General features: G+C 45.0%; 1 protein-coding gene and 1 long non-coding RNA gene across 5 annotated transcripts in view; one reads left to right on the top strand and one right to left on the bottom strand.

Moving 5' to 3' along the window:
* Positions 1-16,218, top strand: part of LOC132383149 (synaptotagmin-1-like) — a 136,530-nt gene that overhangs the window by 76,806 nt on the left and 43,506 nt on the right. Inside the window, exon 2 of one of the 4 annotated variants that reach the window (XM_059954002.1) lies at positions 12,699-12,814. The exons of the other annotated variants lie outside the window; for them this stretch is intronic. The gene's annotated coding sequence lies outside the window, so the exon portion shown is untranslated. The remainder of the gene's footprint in view (positions 1-12,698; positions 12,815-16,218) is intronic. 4 annotated transcript variants of the gene reach the window in all.
* Positions 1-16,218, bottom strand: part of LOC132383151 (uncharacterized) — a 43,317-nt gene that overhangs the window by 15,028 nt on the left and 12,071 nt on the right. The window lies entirely within an intron of this gene.

Here is a 16,218-nt window from a genome sequence, read left to right as displayed (position 1 = left end):
GCTTTTTATTATAAGGGCAGGAGCCAAGAATATACATTGTCACGACGTCTAACATGGGAAGGAGTTTACTTTTCACTTGAGGCTGATTTGCCTTTGCTCAGAGACTGAAATCAGGATGAAGAAACTATCGTTTCTAATAGGCAATTGATTCCTATTCAGTATTAACCCATTTACCGTGTTATGCAGTGATAACTCTGAAATATTGCCCAGGAGTGAGTACTGAGTTAGAGCTCCTAGAGCATACCAAAGTCCCCAGAGAAGAAGGAGGCAACATTTCTGATAAAATGGGAAGCAAACATGTCACTAATTAGATTGTGGTTTTGATTGAATGCAGAATAAGTACCAATCCTAACAATGATATGTCTAATCTTTGTTATTTATAAACCTTTTGTTCTTTAAGTTTCTACTTCCCAGAATAAAGCATTCTGCATACTAGGTGTGAGGTATGTCACTTTGGGAGGACAGCCCAGGAAAGGTAGGACACTGAGGTGTGGGGTGGAACAAATGGATCTGGGAATACAGAGCAAAGTGGCATCACAGGAGCGTAAAAGACATTGGTGAGGTCAAATCCGCAGTACTGTGTGCAGTTCTGGTCACCTACCTACAGGAAAGATACCAATAAGCTTGAAAGAGTACAGAGAAAATTTACAAGGATGTTGCTGGGTCTTGAGGAGACTGAATAGGTTAAGATATTATTCCCTGGATCTTAGGTGAATAGGAGGGATTTGATAGGGGCATACAAAATTATGTGGGTGGCGGGGTGAAGACGTGTATCTGCCAAAGGAGGTGTGAGGCGCTCCATCCTTCCACTAGCCTGCAGGTTACCCTTGGGCCAGGTGTAGCCCCTGCTTAGCCCCCCGATCAGGGTCATGTGAAGCCATTGGAACAGGTGATGGATGGCTGTATGAGCAGCTGGTGCACATCACATGTCCTGGTTATGCGACCACTGATTCCAGGCAATCTCTGAAGAGTATTGATAATGGCTGGGGCTACCTGTCTTGTAAAGACACTGCCCAGAAGAAAGCACTTCTATAGAAAAATTTGCCAAGGACTTTCCTGGTCATCGAGCATGATTGCCCACGTCATAAGACATGGCACATAATAATGATGTCATATGACACAGCACATAATGATCATGATGTCACAAAACAATGAGGGAGATAGATAGGGTTAAAGCAAGCAGGGTTTTTCAACTGAGGTTGGGTGAGACTAGAACCAGACAGAGGTTATAGTTTAAGGGTGAAAGGTGAAACATCTAAGCAGAACCTGAAGGGGAAACTTCTTCACTCAGAGGGTGGTGAGAGTGTGGAATGACCTGGTAGTGGCGGGTCAATTTTGACATTTAAGAGAAGTCTAGATAAGTAAGTGGATGGGTGGGTTTCGGAGGGTCATGGCCCAGATGCAGGTCAATGGGACCGAACAGAATAACAGTTTGGCACAGATTAGGTGGGCCAAAGGTCCTGTTTCTGTGCTGTAGTACTCTGTCCAGAGTACAGAGAAAAGTTACAAGGATGTTGCCGGGAATTGGTTAGCATAGGTAAGTCAGGCTGTAGGGCCTATTTCTGAGCCTCATTTCTGTGTAACTCTTGAAACCTCCAGTGTGAAGAGTTCAGAGTGCATACTTAAGGCGTCAGATATTAGTACACAGATGATGTGACACAACCCTTACGGGCAAGTTGAGCCTAATCAGAGCTTCAACTGTGGTGTAGCAGGGTGATTGGTGGACTGACTTTGGTTCTCTATCCTGCCAGTGGGTCCTCTGCAGTCCCGAGTTGTTTCTGTACATTCTTCTCTTCAGCTGTCCGTCGATTTTCGATGATGACAAACCTGGGCAAGGTTGTATGGAAGACCTGCAGTTGCCCATGCTGTAAGTCTCCCCTCTCCAGGCAACCGATGTTGTCCAAGGGAAGGGCACTAGGGCCGATACAGCTTGGCACCTGTGTTGTCGCACAGCAATGTGTGGTTAAGTGCCTTACAACACGCTGCCTCAGTTAAGGCTCGAACTAATGACTTTCAGATCACTAGACCGATCCCTTAACCAGTTGGCCACACGCCAAGACCCGACATTATCCAAGACCCAAAAAGGGGCACCAGGAGAATGCGGGTGACTCCTGTTTGGCAGACCATGAGCTAACTTCACCCAAAGTAGACAAATTCTGCAGGAGTGGACTCGCAAACAAGCACAATATCTGCTACAGTGGGACTCAAGAAAGTGCACACCTCCGGAGCAATTGGACTCTTCCATTGTGCTTTGCTATGTTGTTGCTAAGGCACTCGTGAGCTGTGCTGTCAGTCTGACAGTACACCACCCACCTTGGGAAAAGAAGAACAATGGCAGAAGATAAAACTTTCCAATTCCCAGTGCATTCACACAAACAGAACAGAATTTTTTAAAGGCAGATTGTGTTCATCTCATGGCGTGTTAACAGACCAAGAACGAGACTTCATGTAGATATACACTGGAGAGTATCCTGACTGATCAAATCACAGCCTGGAATGGAAACACCAATGCCCTTGATTTAAGATGCAAGATTCAAGAGTGTTTAATGTCATTTCCTGTACTCAAGTGTAAAGAAGGACAAAATAATTGCTACTCCAGATTCGATGTAGCACAAAAAAACCCACAAAAGATAAAGAACACAAAAATAATAAAAAACACAATAACTATAAATACATACGATAGCTTATATACATAGATTGATTGTAACGGAAGAGTCTGATGAGCACAGAAAGTGATGAGCACAGCCCAGTACATCACAGGCAAAGCCCTCCCCAACATAAGACCATAAGATATAGGAGCAGAATTAAGCCATTTGGTCCATTGAGACTGCTCCACCATTTCATCATGGCTGATTCATTTTCCTCTCAACCCCAATCTCCTGCCCTGGCCAACCTCAAAGCTATCAACCACTGCCTTAAGTATACACAAAGAGCCTCCACAACTACCTGTGGTAATGAATTCCACAGATTTTCTACTCTCTGGCTAAAGAAGTTCCTCCTCATCTCCAATCTAAAAGGATGCCCCTCTGTTTTGAGGCTGTGCCCTGTGGTCTTAGACTCTTCCCCATAGAAAACATCCTTTCCACATCCACTCTACCAAAGCCTTTCACCTTGATAGGTTTCAATTAGGTCACCACTCATTCTTCTAAATTCCGGAGAATAGAGCCATCAAATGCTGTTCATATGACAAGGCATTTAATCCTGCTAACATTTTCATAAACTTCCTTTGAACCCTCTCCAGTTTCAGCACATCCATTCTAAGATAAGGAGCCCAAAACTGTTCACAACACTCCAAGTGAGGTCTCACCAGTGCTTTATAAAGTCTCAACATTACATCCTTGCTTTCAGCACACCTACACTGCCACAAGAAAACAGCATTCATCATCAAGGGCTCCCACCAGCCAGGGCATGCTCTCTTCTTGCCACTGCTTTAGGAGGGAGTTACAAGACCTTGAGGTCCCACACCACCAGGCTCACACCACCTTACCATCAACCCTTCAACTCTACACTGAACTGATTCCGCAATCTGTGGACTCACTCTCAAAGATTCTACAATCTGATCAGTCCGATGGTTGTGGGTTATTGTTGATATTTGCTTACAAAGTCAGTTACAGATTTCATTGTTCATTTTCTCAATACTATTACTTATTTATTTATTAGTATTTAATTTGTTTTTATTTGCATTTGAAGTTTGTCTTTTCCACATTGGTTGTCTGGCTTTGTGCGTCTTTTTTTATTGATTCTATTGGGTTTATTTGAAATTACTTTGAACTTTGAACCTAATTGTACACAGATTTCTATCAGAAATTCTAGGCTTTAGTTTCTCTGTAACCAGTTAACCGTTACAACTGTGGTCACATCCAGAGATAGTGGAGAAGATGGTAGCCTTAATTGAAAGGAAAGTTCCTGAGATGTTGATAATGGGTTGGAAGGGGGTGGGTAGGTTTTTTTTCTATTCTCAGTGGGTCAGACACTTGTGTAGGGCAACTGGCAGGAATGTGTTTTCAAGTTGATGACTTGATGGTGTTCCACTCAAATCAAAAGTGAAGTTCGCTGTCTCAATCAAAGCGAAAATAAACTCTGGTAACATCAGCTGAGGTGGCACTGGAATGTACAGTCAAAGCTGTGATTAGGAGTAAACACAGTATTTCTTGAGTCCTTCTAAATGAACAGGGTGGTCAGTATATGGAACGAGATGCCAGAGGAGGTGATTGAGATAGGTACATAAACAACATCTAAAGGACACGTGGACAGTTACAATACATAGAAAGGAAAAGTTTTTAGGGTTGAATGTAGGCAAATGGAATGAGCTAAGATGGACACACACACACTCCAAATGCTCGAGGAACGCAACAGGTCTCGCAGCATCTAGGTAGCAGAATAAAGAGTCAATGTTTGGGCTGAGACCCTTCATCAAGATGGGAAAGGGAGGGAGCAGAAGCCAGATAAGAAGGTGGAGGGAAGAGGAACAGTACACGCTGGTAGGTGATAGGTAAGACCAAGTGAGGGGGAAGGTGGGTGGTTGGGATGGGGGGGATTAGTAAGAAATTGGGAGGCGGTAGGTGGAAGAGATAATGGGCTGAAGGTGTAGGAATTTGATCTGAGAGGACAGTGGACCATGGGAGGAAGGGAAAGAGGAGGTGAACCAAATTTGTGATGGGCAGGTGAAGAGAAGGATTCAGAGGCAAACCAGATTGGGGGATGGAAAAAGAGAGAAGGGGGAGGAAGGAGGGCTTAGGTGGATATTTTGGTCAGCATGGACTGGGTTGGTCCGAAGGACCTGTTTTTCTGCTCTGTGACAGAGCAGAGGTAATATTCAAATTCCAGTTTCACAGCGACCTCATGGTCTGACAGCAGGAATGACTTCCTGGACTGCTACTGTAGCTGTGGATCTTGCAATTTCCAGTAATTTATCTCCCAAATTACTGTTGGCCTCTTTATCTCAGGAACTTCCACACAAACATTCATAACATCATAGCCCTCAGGAAGCGCTCTCTGAAATTTAGGATCAAGCTTTTTCCACTTTGAGGATCCAGTAACTTCATTTTAAATGGAGCTTCTTGAAATCCTAATGGCGCACTGATTGCAAACTGAGTGGTCAGTGGGCATGGGACATTTCATTGTTCAAGATTCAAGAAGCAAATTTATTTATCACGTGAACATGGAAACCTACAGTGAAATGTGTTGTTTGTGTTAACAACCAACACACCTGGGGGTGTGGTGAGGGAAGCCCAAAACAGTCAACACACATTCCCACCCCAGCACTTGGAGTATTGTGTTCAGTTCTGGTCACCTCACTACAGGAAGGATGTGGATACTATAGAAAGAGTGCAGAGGAGATTTACAAGGATGTTGCCTGGATTGGAGAGTATGCCTTTTGAGAATGAACTTGGCCTTTTCTCCTTGGAGCAACAGAGGATGAGAGGTGACCTGATAGAGGTATATAAGATGATAAGGGGTATAAGATTATAAGGGTTATCGCTGGAAATGCCGTGCCAATGATCTACACATGCACCTAGATATTTTTCAATGTTCCCTGGGGGGATGTAAGATATTTCTTCCCAGGTGAACCTGCAAGCATCGCAGATTGTATAGATAGGTTTTCCTCGTACAGATAAAGTGAAATCATTAGGTTTTCTTCACATTCACCTCCAGTCTGATGGCTCTGCAAAATTCTTTTTTTGCAGGGCTAAAATGGCTAACACGAAGGGGCATAGTTTTAAGGTGCTTGGAAGTAGATACAAGGGGGATTTTTCACACAGAGTGGTGGGTGTGTGGAATGCACTGCCAGTGACGGTGGTAGAGATGGATAAAACAGGGTTTTTTAAGAGACTCTTAGATAGGTACATGGAGCTTAGAAAGCTAGAGGGCTATGTGGTAGGGTAATTCTAGGCAGTTGCAGGAGTAGGTTATGTGGTTGGCACAACATTGTGAGCCAAACGGCCTGTAATGCACTGTAGATTTCTATGTTCTATGTTCAACACCGTAAGCCCACCATGCTCGGCAGAACAGCAACCAAACAAGCCCCTTTCTTCTCTCCCACATATACTCAGTGCCAGCACAAGCCGTCTTCAGCCTCCAGCAGATTTGGACTCAGACTCCCAGACAGACTCTCCAGCAGACTCACAGTGATAACTCAGTGCTATTTATCTTCCTACCATGAAGGTCTATTGCAGGGAATGAGATATAACAGAAAGAGAGTTTTGGTACATTTGTGAAGGATGTTGGTGAATCACATTTGGGATACTGCTTACTCATTGTAGCAAGGTTAAGGAGAGGCTCTGAGCCAAAGGTTGGTGGGATGAGGGCACTGTCCCTACATTGTCAAATTTTCAAGAATGCATGGTGACCTCATTGATTCAAGGAGGGTTTGACAGGGTTGATGCTGAGAGAACATGTTCCCAGTGAGGGAGAACATACAAAAGGTTATGTTCTCAGATTAAGGGGCCTTCCAGTTACAACTAAGATAAGGGAAATCACTTCTTTCAGGGGGCAGTCAATCTTTGGAATTCCATTCCCCAGCGGTTTCAGTGATATGCCAAGAACCACCCTGGCCAACAGCATGGTGTACAACTTCCTCCCAGTACCCCACTCATGGGGCAATGGACGAGGCAAGCTGATGGGAATCTGTGTACTCGTCTCCAGACAGTGCTGCGGAAACACAGCATGGATTTAAGCCCAGGAAAGTCACAACAGCTTGTATGGATACATGCAACACAGGAAAATGGGACTAGATTTGATGAGCATCTCATCAGCATGGACCAGTCGGATTAACTTTCCATCCTGGCAGACACTGTGCTGTCAAGGCCACTGTGGACAATCATCACTGGCTTATGCTGTTAAATAAAGATCTAAAAGATCAGCTTTGTCACATGTGCATTGAAACTTCCAGTAAAACTTCCAGTTTGTGTCAATGACCAACGCATTCCGAGGATGTGCTGGGGGCAGCCCGCAAGTGTCGCCACGCTCCTGGCACCAACGTAGCCTGCCCACAACTTACTAACTCATATGCCTTGGGAGGAAACCAGAGCAGCCAAAGGAAACACATGCAGTCACGGGGAGAACGTACAAACTCCTTACAGAAAGCTGCGCAAATTGAACCCGGGTCACTGGCGCAGTAATAGCATGACGTTGACCGCTTTGCTACCATGCGGCCCTATTACCTATTGCCACTCAGGAGCACACACACTAAATGGCAGATGCAGCAGCTATCAGGGACTGAGCACCAGTTACCATGGAGTCTGCACAGCAGCTGAGCAGGATATAAAAGATTTTCCTTTTGAAATATAAATCTGTACGGAAAGGTTTTTCAGAGCTGACCTTTCCAATCCTCTTTGACTTCTTCCTGCCTGGCCTTCTGTTCCCAGTTGAGGTGTGTTCAGAAACTCCAGGGATAAAGCTGTTGCCTAGGAGACAGATGAGCTGGACCTCGATGAACGTTGAGGGTCTGAGGGAAAGCGGCAAAAGACAAGATGGGAGCCAAGCTCCATCCCTGAAGGGAGGTGACACGGAGAAGGAAAAGAAACTCCAAGAAAATGTCATTTGAAAGTGATTGCAAGTTACAGAGATCAGGGAAATGGGTCCATTTATCAAAACAGCAGCAAATATGCTATGACATCTCCCCCATGTGCAGTGATAGATTGGTTCCACAGCTAAACAAAACTCAAGGACACAAGGAAATGAGAGCAGGAGTAGGCCACTCAGCCCATCAGACCTGTCCCACCATTCAATGTGATCATGGCTGATATGTCATGATAGCAGCACAGAAACTGGCTCTTTGGCCCAACGTATCGATTCTGACCAAGATACCTTCCTGAGCCTAGCCATGTATGCCCACGTTTGGCCCATATCCCGCTAAAACTTTCCTATCCACGTACCTGTCCAAATGTTTTTTTGAATGTTACAATTATAGCACTTCTTCTGGCAGCTCATTCCACATACCCACCACCCTCTCTGTGGAAAAGCTTTCCCCTCAGCCAATAAGATCAGCCATGATTTTATTGAATGGCAGAGCAGGCTCAATGGGCCAGATGGCCTACTCCTGCTCCTATTTCTTATGTTCTCATGTTCTCCCACGTTAAGGCCATGCTCTCTAATTGTAGACTCCCCTGCCCTGTAAAACAGACTGTGACCAACCACCTCATGGTTTTATAAACTTCTTCAAGGTCACCCCTCAGCCTCTTTCACACCAGGGGAAGATTCCCAGCCTGTCAACCACTCCTTATAACTCAACCCCTCCAGTCCCAGCAAAATCCTCGAGAATCTTTTCTGTGCCCTCTAGAGCTTGCTCTTCTGCTTCCTGTAGCATGGTCACCAGAACGTCACACAATATTTGAGGTGTGGTCTCACCAACTGTATACATACTGCTGTAATATGTTGTCCCAAATCTTATACTCAATGCCCATCAATGAAGACAACCATGCAATCTGTCTCCTGCATCATCCTGTCTCCCTGTGTCACTACTTTCAGGGAGTATGTACTTGTACTCACAGGATTCTCTGCTCTGCAACACCCACTTCCTATTTTTCCTGACCTATACGATAATATACCCCATCATCCCAAGTTCCCAAACCTGCCAGCCTTGCCCTTCACTCTAATAGGAACACATTGGCCCCAAATCCTTCCCATCACACATCTAAAGGCTTCTCACTTACTTGTCAGACATCCCTTTACCTGCAAACAGCCCCTTCCAATCAACCTTCACAAGGTCCTCTCTACTGCCTTTACAATTATCCTTTCCTCAGTTTAGGACTTTAACTTGTGAACTAATCCTTTCTTTTTTCATAATTTTGTTGTAAAACTAATAGAATATTAGCAAAAAAGATTCTGGAAAGGTGTAATAATAACAGGGATGTTGTGGCGGGAGATTTTAATTTCCCAAATATTGATTGGCATGTCCCTAGAGTGAGTGGTTTAGATGGGGTGGAGTTTGTTAGATGTGTTCAGGAAGGCTTCTTAACACAATATGTAGATAAGCCTACAAGAAGACAGGCTGTACTTGATCTGGTATTGGGAAATGAATCTGGTCAGGTGTCAGATCTCTAAGTGGGAGAGCATTTTGGAGATAGTGATCACAATTCTAACTCCTTTACCATAGCTTTGGACAGGGATAGGAACAGACAAATTAGGAAAGTGTTTAATTGGAGTAAGGGGAAATATGAAGCTATCAGGCAGGAACTTAGAAGCATAATTTGGGAACAGATGTTCTCAGGGAAATGTACAGAAGAAATATGGCAAGTGTTCAGGGGATATTTGCGTGGAGTTCTGCATAGGTATGTTCCAATGTTGTATAAAAGCTGTTATAAATCTAGTCAAGAAGAAAAGAAGAGCTTACGAAAGGTTCGAAAAACTAGGTAATGACAGAGATCTAGAAGATTATAAGGCTAGCAGGACGGAGTTTAAGAAAAAAATTTGGAGAGCCAGAAGGGGCCATGAGAAGGCCTTGGTGGACAGGATTAAGGAAAACCCTAAGGCATCCTACAAGTATGTGAAGAGTGAGAGATTAAGACGTGAGAGAACAGGACCTATCAAGTGTGCCAATGGAAAAGTGTGTATGGAACCGGAAGAGGTAGCAGAGGTACTTAATGAGTACTTTGCTTCAGTTTTCACTATGGTAAAGGACCTTGGCAATTGTAGGCATTACTTACAGCAGACTGAAAAGTTTGACCATGTAGATATTAAGAAAGAGGATGTGCTGGAACTTTTGGAAAGCATCAAGTTGGATAAGTCACTGGGAACGGACGAAATGTGCCCAGGCTACAATGGGAGACAAGGGAGGAGATTGCTGAGCCTCTGGCAATGATTTTGCATCATCAATGGGGACGGGAGAGGTTCCAGAGTATTGGAGGGTTGCGGATGTTGTTCCATTATTCAAGAAAGGGAGTAGAGATAGCACAGGAAATTATAGACCAGTGAGTCTTACTTCAGTGATTGGTAAGTTGATGGAGAAGATCCTGAGAGGCAGGATTTATGAACATTTGGAGAGGTATAATATGATTAGGGATAGTCAGTGTGGCTTTGTCAAAGGCAGGTCATCCTTTACGTGCCTGGTTGAATTTTTTTGAGGATGTGACTAAACACATTGATGAAGGTAGAGTAGTAGATGTAGTGTATATGGATTTTAGCACAAGGCATTTGATAAGGTAACCCATGCAAGGCTTATTGAGAAAGTAAGAAACATGGGATCCAAGGGGAGCTTTCTGGATCCATAACTGGCTTGCCCAGAGAAGGCAAAGAGTGGTTTTAGACAGGTCATATTTTGCATGGAGGTCAATGACCAGTGGTGTGCCTCAGGGATCTGTTCTGGGACCCTTACTCTTAGTGATTTTTATAAATGTCCTGGATGAAGAAGTGGAGGGATGGGTTAGTAAATTCGCTGATGACACAATGGTTGGAGTTGTTGTGGATAGTGTGGAGGGCTGTCAGAGATTACAGCAGGACACTGATAGGATGCAAAGCTGGGCTGAGAAGTGGCAGATGGAGTTCAGCCCAGGTAACTGTGAGGTAGTTCATTTCAGGAGGTTAAATATGATTGCAGAATATAGCACTAATGGTAAGACTCTTGGCAGTGTGGAGGATTAGAGGGATCTTGGGGTCCGAGTCCAGAGGACACACAAAGCTGCTGCGCAGTTTGACTCCATGGTTAAGAAGGCATACAGTGCATTGCCTTTCATCAATCGTTGGATTGAGTTTAAGAACCGAGAGGTAATGTTGCAGCTATATAGGACCCTGGTCAGACCCCACTTGGAGTACTGTGCTCAGTTCTGGTCGCCTCACTACAGGAAGGATGTGGAAGCCATAGAATGGGTGCAGAGGAGATTTATAAGGACGTTGCCTGGTTTAAGGAGCATACCTTATGAGAATAGGTTGAGTGAACTCTGTCTTTTCTCCTTGGAGCAACAGAAGATGAGAGGTAACCTAATAGAGGTGTACAAGATAATGAGAGGGATTGATCATGTGGATAGTCAGAGGCTTTTTCCCAGGGCTGAAATGGCTAGCATGAGAGGGCACAAAATGCTTGGAAATAGGTACAGAGGAGATGTCAGGGATAAGTACTTTTATGCAGAAAATGGTGAGAACATGGAATGGGCTGCTGGCGATGGTGGTGGAGGCAAAAACAAAGGGTCTTTTAAGAGACTCCTGAATAAGTACATGGAACTAAGAAAAATAGAGGGCTATGGGTAACCCTAGGTAATTTCTTAGGTAAGGACATGTTGGTTACAGCTTTGTGGGCTGTAGGTTTTCTATGTTACAATGTTTATATGTAAAACATTGGTCACGCTATCAAAGTTCTCTCCCAATGACACCTCAACATCTTGCCCTTCCTCATTTTCTCACAGGATATCCAGTGACGCCTATGTTCTAGTAGGACCACCCACAGAATGCATAAGGAACCTTTCCTGGCCAAACTTCAATTCTGCCCCAACTAATTCTTAACATTGTGGCAATCCCAATCAATAGCAAATCGAACAGTATAGCACAGTCCTGGCCCTTCGGCCCACAATGTTGAGCTGACCCTTTAACCTACTCCAAGATGAATCTAACCATTCCCTCACACACAGTCCTACATGTTTCTTTCACCCCACATGCCTATCTCAGTCCCTTAAATATCCCTGATGTATCTACCTCCATCACCACCCCTTGGCAGCACGTTCTACACATCCACCATTCTCTATAGAAAACTCTACCTCTGACATCCCCCCTATACTTTCCTCCAATCACCTTGAGGTTATGTTCCTTCATATTCACCATTTCTGCCCTGGAAATGGTCTCTGGCTGTCCCCTCAGTCTATGGCTCTTGTCATCCTATACACCCCTCATCCTCCTTCTCTCCAAGGACAAGGCCTTTGGAAAAGTAAAAGCATCAATTATTAGTCTTACAGCTATCTGTAACTCCCTTTATACTCTATTTTCTTTTATACGTCCTGTGGGGTCTATAATACAGTCCCATGAAAGTGACCATCCGCTTAATATGGTCGCAGAGGACAATCCCCCAGGAATATCCACGCTAAGTACTGCTCTGATGTTCTTCCTAATCAAAAAGCTCACCCCCTCTCCAATGCTCGTTTATCATGCCTGTGACATCTGTACAATGAGCTGCCAGTCCTGCACCCCCCCCCCAGCACATTTCTGTAAGAACACCCCATTAACCCAACCGTATCCTGAGTTCCATCTACCTTACTTGTCGGACTTCCTGGATTAAAATAAGTAGTTTAGTCTGTCAGTTGGGTGGTGGGGTGGAGATACGTCTCTGTCAAAGGTGGTATAAGGCATTCCATCTTTCCACTAGCCTGCACATCACCCTTGGGCAAGGTGTAGCCCCTGCTTAGCCAACCAGTCAGGGTCACATGAAGCCATGGGAGCAGGTCATACGAGCAGCTGGTGCACATCACAAGTCCTGGCTATGCGACCACTGACTGAAGAGCTTTGATAACGGCTGGTGAAGATACTGCCCAGAAGAAGGTAAACCACTTCTGCAGAAGAATTAGCCAAGAACAATCACGGTCATGGATAAGACCATTATCGCCCACGACACACGACACTGCACAAGATGATGATCATCATTATTAAGTCTCCTCTCATTCCCCATCTCCTAATCTCTCTTTCTGCCTAGTCATGTGTCTTGCGCCTTATTTCCCTACCTGTACTGCAATTTCCCTGTAACTCCAACACTTCAGTCTGTATTTTTTTCCCACAAGGTCCTTATGTGTGGAATGATCTGTCTGGATGTCCTGCAAACAGAGGCTTCTCACTGTGTCTCAGCGCACACAACAATGAACAAATCACCCTGCATTAGGACTGAGGTGCAAACAAGGTGAGGGAGACGGCCAAGGCAGGAACTGGCAAGTGATAGGTGAGTTCAGGTGAGGAGGAGTTGTTAAGCAGCTGGAACCAGCAGAGGGCAGCAGCGAGCCTCAGACCCTGTCCTAGCATGCAAAGGCAGCTCTAGTAGACTGGGTGGATGAGATCAACAGTGAGATCCAATGGCTGGGAAGATGGTTCTGCAATGCTTCATGGAGATCATGGAGAATAGCAAGGCACAGAAGAGGTCCTAGTCATCCACTGCAACCAAGGAAGATCCCAACTGTGACAACTACTGGTACCAATAAACCTGGACTTCTGAGTACTAGAGAGTGGAACTGCCCCAGTGCAATAGCTTTTCCACTGTAAAAACTCTCCCAAACAGCTTTCTTCATGCAGGTCACATTATGAACTGCACAAATCTAACCATCATCGTTGGATACGATGGACAACCACCCAATCAATCAAATCACTCCACAAGTCATACCTCCTGTTTACAGAGACCACGTTAGGAATGTGTGTGCACTGGACTTTTCAGATATCCACAAACATTTACTCCAGAGGACAGATTCCTCTGATTTGGATTAGAAATGGAGCAGGTGGTAGATGATCATACGAACAGCTGGTGCGCATCACAAGTCCTAGTTATGCGGCCGCTGATGCCAGGCGGACAATCTCTGAAGGGTATTGATAATGGCTGGGTCACCCGTCTTGTAAAGACACTTCTGTAGAAAAATATACCAAGAGCAATCACACTCATTAGACCATGATTGCCAACGTCATGTTTCATGGTACATAATGGTCATAATGGTGATGATATCAGACCTTCCTCACTCCCTGTCCTGCCAACTAGATTTGTTTGCTTTCATTTCTATATTTGCCTCTAATTTCTCATTGGCCACACTGCTGCTTTGAGTTCCATCCTCCCTGTCAGACTAGTTAAACCCTCCTGAGTAGTGACACCAAATCTCCCCTCCAGGATGTTGGTCCTTCTCCAATTCAACGCAACCTGTCTCTCTTGTGGTCTGCCCCTGCACATCCTTGGGTTTTGTTTGCTGTTAATGCAAACAATGCATTTCACTGTATGTCTGATGTGCTTGCATGTGATTGTTAAATGAATCTGAATTTGTACTGGCCACCCCTGCCCCATGGCAACTCCTCCACTATGCCAGATCATAGCCCACAACCTCGGTCTTATAAAAACTTATCCATTTAATTCTAAAGATCTGGTGAGCCACACACAGTATTAACTTTGTTTAATGTGAACCACAGGCGCTAAGTAGACATCCTCTGCAACATTACATTCTACTGACACCAGATCATTTGGGGATAAGTAGTGGGCTGGGTTTGTTGGCAGTTTGCTGGCACCTACCCGTAAGTTCAGAGTTGTGGCTGAGATATTCTTCAGTCTCCAGTGTTGGTTGGAATGCAGAAGTGCTATTTTCTTTGTACTTCAAATATTCAAAGTGCATTTATTATCAAAGAATGTATAAATTATACAACCTGTAAACTTGTCTGCTTACAGGCAGCCACAAAGCGAGAAACTCGAATAACCCAATTAAAAAAGAACAAAAACCACTGCGCAGAGAAAGAGGGGGGGGGGGGGAACACATCATGCAAACAATGGAAACAAGCCAACAGCATCCCAAACCAGCCTGAGTCCCAGATCCACTCCCAGAGCAACTGGAGTAGGCCCAAGCCAAGCCTCTGCCCCCAGTTTTCACACCAGCAGGGTAGGAACGCACAGCAGCCGGCTCAGTCCATACCCTGGGCACCACAGAAAAGAGAATGAACATATGTGGGAGAGTGGGCAAAAATCAACCCAACCCTCACTTCCGTACCCGACTCTTAGGCACCCAGTCTATCTGTGCCAGCGTTTAAATTGTCCAAGCACCGAAAAGTGCCACGCTCCAGGACCTGAATCCTGGGCCACTCTGCCCAAATCCATTCTCAATCCCATGCACACACACAAAATGCTGGTGGAACGCAGCAGGCCAGGCAGCATGTATAGGAAGAAGCACAGTCGATGTTTCAGGCCGAGACCCTTCGTCAGGACTAACTGAAAGAAAAGATAGTAAGAGATTTGAAAGTAGGAGGAGGAGGGGGAAATCCGAAATGATAGAAGACAGGAGGGGGAGGGGTGAAGCTAAGAGCTGGAAAGGTGGCAAAAGAGATACAGAGCTGGAGAAGGGAAAGGATCATGGGACGGGAGGCCTAGGGAGAAAGAAAGGGGGAGGGGAGCACCAGAGGGAGATGGAGAACAGGGAAAGAGTGATTGTGAGGGGGCAGAGAGAGAAAAAAAAGGGAGGGAGGGAGGAATAGATAGATAGATATAGATAGATAGATAGATAGATAGATAGATAGATAGATAGATAGATAAGGGATGGGGTCAGAAGGGGAGGAGGGGCATTAACGGAAGTTAGAGAAATCAATGTTCATGCCATCAGGTTGGAGGCTACCCAGACAGAATATAAGGTGTTGTTCCTCCAACCTGAGTGTGGCTTCATCTTGCCAGTAGAGGAGGCCATGGATAGACATACCAGAATGGGAATGGGAATGGGACGTGGAATTAAAATGATTGGCCACTGGGAGATACTGCTTTCTCTGGCGGACCGAGCATAGGTGTTCAGCGAAACGGTCTCCCAGTCTGTGTTGGGTCTCACCAATATATAAAAGGCCACACCGGGAGCACCGGACGCAGTATACCACACCAGCCGACTCACAGGTGAAGTGTCGCCTCACCTGGAAGGACTGTCTGGGGCCCTGAATGGTGGTGAGGGAGGAAGTGTAAGAGTAGGTGTAGCACTTGTTCCGCTTACAAGGATAAGTGCCAGGAGAGAGATCGGTGGGAAGGGATGGGGGGGGAACGAATGGACTAGGGAGTCACGTAGGGAGCGATCCCTGTGGAAAGCAGAAGTGGGGGAGGGAAAGATGCGCTTGGTAGTGGGATCCCTTTGGAGGTGGCGGAAGTTACGGAGAATTATATGTTGGACCTGGAGGCTGATGGGGTGGTAGGTGACATCAAATTGGCTTGGCGCTAGTAGTTTAAATTTCCTATGCCTGTTTGCATTTTTATATAATCACAATTGTACATATCATTGTTTAGTGAATTTTCCAGTAATTTCGGTCAGATGCTTCATTATATTTTCTGTTTTCATAATTATTAGTTTTCTGTTCCACTTGAAACCCGCCAATTTTATAGGTTAATTGGTATCACTGGAATCTTTGTTAGCTTTAGTCTGAGTACAAGACGACGATGATAGCTTTTTCCTTTTATCTTTTCTTCATTCTCCTGGCTCCTCTTTCTCGTTCATTTCCTGCTCTTATAACGTTTAATAATACAATCGTAAGCCACAAGATTTAGGCCTCATTCTTAACCTCTAAAGAACCTTTGGATCACAAAATTACCAGGTACTG

The sequence above is a fragment of the Hypanus sabinus genome, chromosome 29 (genome assembly GCF_030144855.1).
Source record: "Hypanus sabinus isolate sHypSab1 chromosome 29, sHypSab1.hap1, whole genome shotgun sequence".
NCBI classification, from domain to species: domain Eukaryota; kingdom Metazoa; phylum Chordata; class Chondrichthyes; order Myliobatiformes; family Dasyatidae; genus Hypanus; species Hypanus sabinus.
The sequence above is the reverse complement of the archived record's forward strand: the minus strand, read 5'-3'. Positions and strand labels throughout refer to the sequence as shown.